Source organism: Chanodichthys erythropterus, chromosome 3, assembly GCF_024489055.1.
Source record: "Chanodichthys erythropterus isolate Z2021 chromosome 3, ASM2448905v1, whole genome shotgun sequence".
Taxonomy (NCBI): domain Eukaryota; kingdom Metazoa; phylum Chordata; class Actinopteri; order Cypriniformes; family Xenocyprididae; genus Chanodichthys; species Chanodichthys erythropterus.
In genome coordinates this window covers 44,194,689-44,204,134 of record NC_090223.1, presented here as the reverse complement: position 1 = coordinate 44,204,134, position 9,446 = coordinate 44,194,689, and positions in this window count along the sequence as shown.

Below are 9,446 nucleotides of genomic sequence, written 5' to 3'. Positions count from 1 at the left end.
CAACCCAGACTGTCAGTGGGGCAATGCCAAAGAGATTATGCTGCTTTACTCTGCTTGTCTTCACAGGGGAGAGAACTGAGCTTAGACAATCCTCCAAATATGCACCAATTCATTATCATCCATGCATTCTCTTTACTGATTATCCATGTATGGTGGCAGGACACTGCATTAACACACGAAACCTGTAAATAAATGAGAACAATGTAAATACTTCACAAGTTAAGCTCAATCGACAGCATTTCTTGCATATTGTTGATTACCACGAACAGTCATTATGACTCAAAAAAAGCAAATTTCAAGATTACAATGTTAAGCTAAACTCTAGCTGGAAAGAGATTGACAGATATGAGCGGACCGCTCTTAATGTTTAGATCCCGGGCGCTCAATATTTACACTTTTGGGGGAGATAAACCCATGAATGGCATACTAATAGTAATAGAACTTGGCTAAGAGAAAGCATTGTAATGTTAAAAAAGTTACATTTTAATGAAATTGTTGTAATAGGGGAAAGATTATATTCCTATTTACTGCATCGTCATAAGAGAAATGCTGATGTATTCATTTTGTTTATATTCGTACAGCTGACTATACGTAGTCAGTAGACCATAGTAACTGGGTAACCTGGATGGTGAGTAGTTAGTGTATACGTTTTATTCATTGAAATGCAAGTAGTGCAACTCTTTAGCGAATTCACTGCTGCTTTTTTACAGATGCAAAACATAGAGGAAAAGGCCAAAGTAAACATCAGTTCAAATCTCATGATGAAGAAGAATTTCGCCGTGAACAGATTTTAAATTCGGCTTTGAAATCGACAGCTTTTTGTGTAAGTCTTTCTGGGATACTTCAGAACCCAGAGAACCAGACTGTCGGATGGGAGAGAGCCTTTAGAGGTTGCATTGTTAAGTCAGACAGCTTGATTTGACTGACACTTTTCCCTTATAATGCTAGGCATTTGTGAGGGGAATTTCTGAGGCAGATACTCGGCATGTACTGACTGTCTGGATTGCTGTTTATAGAGCCCCAGGTTGATTCCAAATATACATCATATTGTCTAGTGCTGAAAATGAATGATTTGGACATGTATTTAATCATTTATGAATTCTAATCCTATATAAAGAATTTAAGCTGAACAATATTATCCAAGACCATCAACCTCCTGAACCATGTGTGGGCTGCTATACTGATGTCTCATAGACTGGGCTGCCTCCTCCTCCTAAACAAAAGAGATTCACATCTATTTATTTCTATTCCATATGCACAAGGCAATAATGTTCTATATAATAATCTATCTATCTATCTATCTATCTATCTATCTATCTATCTATCTATCTATCTATCTATCTATCTATCTATCTATCTATCTATCTATCTATCTATCTATCTATCTATCTATCTATCTATCTATCTATCTATCTATCTGTCTATCTATCTAATATTGAGAAACCTATGATTTTAGACACAATATTGACAGTTACTTTGTCTGTTTTTGTTCTGCCAACAAAAACAGCAGAACTGCAACCCACAGTAGTAGAGTTTTGTTCCTATTGTTTTTGAACAAATCAGTTGCATGAATGATTCAGTAACTCAACCAAAAAGACAGTCACTTGTTTACATTCCTGAACGTATCTTTATTGATTAATGATTCAGTGACTGTTTCCTTCCTAAATTAATCAGCGTTTTTTGTATGAATCGTTTATATGAATGAATCACTTTTGAAGACACCTGTGTAGCTTGCAGAAATTATCACTGAAAAATCCCCACCACTAATGCAGACTGGCAATTTATGTTGCTTGATGAATGCTCACACACACACACACACACACGCATATATTATGTAAACACAAACTTTTATGTTAGATGCGTTTAATCATGATTAAGCAATTTAACAGTCCTACTAGTGAACATTGATACGTTTTTTTTTTGTTTTTGCATTGCAATGCATTGCACTCAAGGGAAAGGCCATGTGCTTCAGTGATTTTTACCACGGTTAAGGGGCTTCACATCATGCCCAAAAACACCCCGTGATAAAATCACTGTAACACACGGCCTCTTGTGGCTTATTGTTGTTTAATAGACATCTCCTCTGAAACTTTCTAGCTCTCAAGATTCATTTCTCCTGAGTAATTCAGAACCCCAGTATTCATCAATATACTTCCTTGCCTCTTGGGCCCTCGCTCACTCTCACTTTCTCATTGAGTAGGCGAAACTCCAGACTGTTTCACATCACATCATTCTACTTTCTATGCACAACACCGTTTTTGGTGTGGAACGACATGGAGCATAAAGAGTGTTTGCATGTTGTGTAACTTTTTAAAACCCCTGAAGCCTAACATCTCCAGAATAGGTAAATATATTTCTGTTGCGCCGCTAATGTTTTTCATCTCAACAAATCAGTCGGTCGCATTTCTTAAATGTCATCATTTTTATTTCCAGCTGAGAAGAGGCATCCCTCCCACAGCCGTGGCCATTAGCTCTGCCATACAATCATTTCATCTATATGGGGCTTGAAAAAGAGGTACAACGTGCTGCATCAGCTTAAAGCAATTGTTCATCTCTAATGACTTAGATTTAGAAAACTCGCTGCAACGCTAGCTGAAAGCAGAGAGGATTAATAAAAGCCAATTGCATCTCCAAAACTGGCACGGATGTGATAGCTTATCATCTTGCATGCAATTTCAACTTCCTCCACTGCAGAGTTTGAAACTATTTGAAAGTCTGCCAAAAAAAAAAAAAAAAAAAACCTATGATAGGAGGTGAACTATAATGTATGTTTTTTTTTTGTTGGTTTTTTTTTTTTTTTTTTTTTTTTTTAGTAATAGCCACTGTGGTTGCCAGACCTTTACCATAAAAGTATGATAACAGTACTACAGACACTGTTTTTATAGCTGATTCAACTTTGTTACATCATAGAGGGAATATACAAGACGTTGTAGTAGACGGGAGTCAATGCTGTTATGCCCACACAAAAACTATGTAACCCATGTAACTCACCCACAGAGAGCAGCTTCATCTCGGCCAGTCCTTCAGGAATTTGCCGCTGTAGATAGTGTTTAAACATGAGGTATAATTTGTTATGGGTATATCAAACGGGCAGTCTTGGGTCTTATTAATCTACAACTTGTTCCAGAGCTAATATATTTGACTTAAGGGCTATATTAAGTTTCATAACTTTATATATACATTGCAATTAAATCCTGTACTAGAGCGCTGTTTTTGTACGTTTGACTGAACGCATTGCTTGTGTTTATTTCCTATTTTACTTCTTATACTGTTATAATGGCTATCGTTGTTTATTTAAATACTAATGTTCAATAACTAATATTTTATATAAATAACATACCGTATTTTTCTTAAGAAAGATTATGTTAGTGATTTCGACTTCAGTGAAAATTACACATTAATACGCCATTAGATGGCAGCAAATACTGTCTTTATGAGTGAGTCAGTCAGTCACAAAGACTTTTATATTGAAATGGACTGAAACAAGGAAACAAGGACGGTGTTTTTACTTTAAACAACATCTTACGAGACGCAACTGACAATTGCATTGACTAGTAGCGCTGTCATGGGAATGTCTTAAATGTTAAAAGGACAAACACAAAAGATATCGCTTTCCTCAGTGGACATTCAAACTAATTTTGTGATAATGAATATAAGATTGACCTGAAAAATATCAGGTAGATGCAGGTCATACACTCGCTCAGATGACCTCTCTCTCATAATACTGTCAACTTCAGATTTGAATCTGTGGCAGAAGAAAGTAGTTCCTCACTCCATTGTTCTTATTTATTTACACGCTTGTGCTGTCGAACTGTTGTATAAACACAATATCACATGAGTAGCCGTGATAAATGGCTGTATATCAGCAGGCTATGATTGCCTACACCTGAATCACAGCCGTGTTGATATACAGCCATATCGCACGGCTACTACTATATACTGTATATATTTATCATCAGTGTTTCCCACAGGATTTTGTGAGACTGTGGTGGGTGGACATTGGTCCTTCTAGGCGGTTCCCTAGAAGGTCTAGTGACTTAATCCAAAATGAATGACTAGATCAATTAAGAAATTTGTTCTCTTGTAAACAACTTTGCTGTAGCTTTCCTGTAGCTCAGTGGACTTGGCACTAGCAATGCCAAGGTCATGGGTTCAATCCCAGGGATTGCACATACTCAGATACAAATGTATAGTATAGCGCAATGTAAGTTGCTTTGGATAAAAGCGTCTGCCAAATGCGTAAATGTAAATGTAAAATCATAAAAGTAAACACATTGCCACCTTGTTGAATTCAGTATACGGCTTCCCCTTAATTTAAAAGGTAATTCATACATTTTACTTCAAAAAAACTATGTTGCACAGTAAAAATTACCAGTATCTCCTTCTTCTGATACAAGCTAACTGTGAGTACTGCTATATCTAGAGGACACATGATTGTATCCACACATAAATGTGTATTTACAGAGGTCACTGAGGCATGGCAATGACCTTGTGATTTATTTGATGTGCCTTGGTAAAGTAAACTATGTATCCTTTACTAAGTGCATCAATCCTTTTCATCTGTCAGAGAGAGAGGAAGGAGAAACATTTTATCAACAAGCAGTGCTGAGAGTATGTGACCAGTAATGGTTCTTGCGGACGGAACATCATCCTTTTTTTTTTTTTTTTTTTTTTTGGTCATAAACAACAAAATGCTATCAAAACGGACTGTCACAACAGAACATTTCTATCAAAACAGACTAAGAAGTGCACATATGTGTACAATATACAATATATAGGTAGTTTTTTTAAAGGAATTCTAACGGTTGTTTTCTTATATCTCTGGTTTTGAAAGGAATTGTCGATGAAGCTGCTGCACAGTCCCTGTAGCATGTTTCCAGCATGCTTTGCTGTTGAGTGCCTAATGACTTGATCCTCAGACTTATTTGAATGGATTACTGTAGTAGATCTGAGATCAGCCTTTAAAACACTTCTTTTTTTTTAAACAAAGGTCTTTCTATGCCCATAATTTAGAGTTAATCACAAAGCAAAACTATAACTCCTATCACATTGCATTCAGAAATTAATAACACACTTCACAGAGAGGGAAGTCATCCATAGTAGAGCCCGGAGCTCTCACGTGGGCCGGTTCCCCAGCAACAGCCATTTCCAAATGGTCCAAATGAACAGTGCACCGGCGGAAGAGCTGGAGGCATGACATGGCCAAGCAGACGGCCCCATGAACTCTGCTCTGCGCTGATGATAACATATTGCCTACATTTGTGCTCATACTTTACATACCCTTTACAGAGTTTCAGTATTGCCAATAAGTATATTAAGACATACTATTTATTTACTTGTTAAGTTACAGCCCTGGACAAACCACAGATTCATGCACAACTAACTCAAAAGGCTATACACGGTCAATGAGAAGGCAACACACAATATTAAGAATCATACCTAAATGGGATGATACAACACTAGTTATCATAAGTATTCATACATTCACATGTATGTTTACATTTCACTGCAAGCTGTCTTCTGATAACTACTGTATGTATGAGAGAAATAAAGAAAACTTGAAATCTTGTCTGCATAGACAGCAAAATTTACAAACTTATTGACAGCATCTAAAAATGAAACACTTTTTGATATGAACTTAAAGGATTAGTTCACTTTCAAATAAAACTTTCCTGATAATTTACTCCCCCACGTCTTCCAAGATGTTCATGTCTTTCTTTCTTCAGTTGAAAAGAAATTAAGGTTTTTGATGAAAACATTCCAGGATTTTTCTCCATATAGTGGACTTCAATGGCCTCCAGATGGTTGAAGGTCAAAATTACAGTTTCAGTGCAGCTTCAAAGGGCTTTAAAGGGCTCCCTATTCTCGTTACGGAAAAAATGGAACTGGCGCTGCGTTTGTTCCATATGTTGAATAGGGAAGGCATAGGACATACAGCGTGAGCTTTTTGAAGAATAAAATTGCGGTTTTGGCGGAACCACTTGGAAGGCGATCATTTGTGTTTATAAAGCATATACAGTTGTATTTTTAGAAAATGGCCAATCATTTCACTAGATAAGACCCTTATTCCTCGTCTGGTATTGTTTAAAGCCCTTTGAAGCTGCACTGAAACTGTAATTTTGACCTTCAACCGTTTGGGCTCCATTGAAGTCCACTATATGGAGAAAAATCCTGGAATGTTTTCATCAAAAACCTTCATTTCTTTTCGACTGAAGAAAGAAAGACATGAAAATCTTGGATGACATGGGGGTGAGTAAATTATCAGGAAAATTTTATTTGAAAGTGAACTAATCCTTTAATAAATGTACAAATGTTTATGAACTATTTTAAGTTTATAGAATATTGAATTCATGGAATTAATAAGTTGTCTTTATTGTATTTAAGCAATGGAATTAATTAAATATTCCAGTGTTTTCATATTTATTTAATGCATTTAATGCTTAATTTTTGACATTATAACTGTCTCATAACTGTGATTCATGAAACTTTTAGAATTTCTTATGCTGCACATATGGAAATACTTGTACATTTTTTATGCTGTCAATACATAAATATTGTATGTGTAAGTGTATAACTAAGCATTCAGGAATGTACTTGCACACATTAAACACACACATATATATATATATATATATATATATACATACATACATACATACATACATACATACATACACACACACACACACACACACACACACACACACACACACACACACACACACACACACAGTATACATACATTCTTAAAACTGCTGGGTAGAAAACAACCCAAGTTAGGTTGAAAAATGGACAAACCCAGCAATTGCATTGTTTTAACCCAGCATTTGGGTTAAATGTTTGCCCAACCTGCTGGGTAGTTAAACTATTGTTTAAAAATTACATGAATCTTATGAGCATCTAATTCATATAACTTATGAGCATACAGCTATACAGCAGTATACGGCAAAATTAGTGTCAGCTTGCACTGTGACATTATTTGTGAGAGCTGTACATTGTTTTGCCCATTACATCTGCATGACAGGATAAATAAGGATCCTATGAGATTCTGATCATCTCAATGTAAGAGTCAAATGGCTGCTTCTACTGCTCTATTAATAATTAGAGTAATTAGAGCTTGCTTGTTAATCGAGGCTCACTCGGGCCGAGAGAGGTAATGATGAAGAAAATAAATGTGAGTCGAGGCTGAGAGGCAGCTGTCACATGTTCATTACAGTGAGTGTGACTTCTCTCACTGCCGATGCTGATGAGCACATGGAGCTCTTCCATAGACACTGAGCTCTCATCTGTGTCCTCTTGTCACGGCCTGCAAGGAATCTGTGCCTGCTGAATCCCAAAAAAAGTTCAGAATTTAGCGTCATTCTGAAGTTTGATGTTTGTTTAATACATATTTTGGATAACATTTTTTTAGCTGTATATTTAGAAACATTTCTGTGGTAAAAATGTGGGGGAAAAGTCTGTTCAGGCCTTCCATTCTCATTTGCTGAGCCAAAATGATGACTTATACGGGAAGATTTGTCTCAGTGTGGCCGTCAGATGCTCTCTGACTTCTTCCCCGGTGAAGTGATTGAGTGAAACAGGGCAGCTGTAGGATTTCAGTTTTAAGGAGGCTCAGCCCCCTACCTGAGCATGAGCATGATATGGCTCAGGGGAGTATTTCTTGCTTTGAGTGCAATAGGCCATGAATTCGAATATTTTCAGTCAAGCGAGATTTGTAAATAAACATTAATATTGCATCTGTTTGTCAGGAGATGTATATCTCTATCGGCGGCATATCTGGCTTTATTTTATATTGTGTTTTCATATGAACGGAGAGCCCTCTGAATGGGAAATAACCTCAGAATGCAGTGGCTGCTTTCAGAGAGAGATCATATAATCATATAATAAGAGTGCTGACAGCTGAGGTAATCACAGATTTTGAGAGAGGCCGAGATAAAAGAAGTGTTAAATGGTGAATGTGTAATTTCAAATAAAAATGCAATAAATAATGACTATTTACAAGCAAGTTTTCCTGAATACGCCTCCCATTTGCTATTGGTTGACCAAACAGGTAGCCCCGCCCCAACCACATGCCACTGGTTGAGCCCTTGTTGATGTGGTGAACAGAGCATTGTTTTGAAAGTGCCACAAAGACGCAGTGTTTACACTTTTCTGGGAATCAGCATATACTAATGGCTTACTCTCTGTAAATAAAGCAATTGTGAAATGGCTTAGTGCAATTATCAAATCGCAAAGGCTGTAATTTATAGGTGCCGAAGAACTTTTTTTAAAAAGATGTAATATAAGTCTAAGGTGTCTCCTGAATGTGTCTGTGAAGTTTCAGCTCAAAATACCCCATAGATCTTTTTTTTTAATTATTTTTTTTAACTGCCTATCATTATAAATGCGCTGATTCAGGGTGTGCGGCCCCTTTAAATCTCGTGCTCCACGCCTTAAACACCATAAACAAAGTTCATACAGCTAATATAACCCTCAAAATGGATCTTTACAAAGTGTTCGTCATGCAACATGTCTAATTGCGTAAATATGGTATTTATTTGGATGTTTACATTTGATTCTGAATGAGTTTGCTAGTGCTCCGTGGCTAAAGCTAACATTACACACTGTTGGAGAGATTTATAAAGAATGAAGTTGTGTTTATGAATTATACAGACTGCAAGTGTTTAAAAAATTAAAATAACGACAGTCTTGTCCCCGTGAATACAGTAATAAATGATGGTAACTTTAACCACATTTAACAGTACATTAGCAACATGCTAACGAAACTAAAAATATCATGTTATCATGAATCATGTCAGTTATTATTGGTCCATCTGCCATTTTTCGCTATTGTCCTTGCTTGCTTACCTAGTCTGATGATTCAGCTGTGCAGATCCAGACGTTAATACTGGCTGCCCTTGTGTAATGGCTTGAACATGAGCTGGCATATGCAAATATTGGGGGCGTACATATTAATGATTCCGACTGTTATGTAACAGTCGGTGTTATATTGAGATTCGCCTGTTCTTCGGAGGTCTTTTAAACAAATGAGATTTATATAAGAAGGAGGAAACAATGATGTTTGAGACTCACTGTATGTCATTTCCATGTACTGAACTCTTGTTATTCAACTATGCCGAGGTAAATTCAATTTTTGAATCTAGGGCACCTTTAAAGGTGCAGTAAGCGATTACAAACATTGTCCATATTTGAAATCAACCAAACAAACACACCCCTCCCTTCACTGCTCCACCCCCAGAATGCACGAACACACACGTTATTATTTTCGTCAAATAGATGTGTAATCAGAAAATGTTTGGTCAAATTGGGCAGCTCTACAAATGAGGCTCAAAGTACAGCAAACCTGGAGCTTTTATATATATATATATATATATATATATATATATATATATATATATATATATATATATATATATATATATATATATATATAATATTAAATGTAT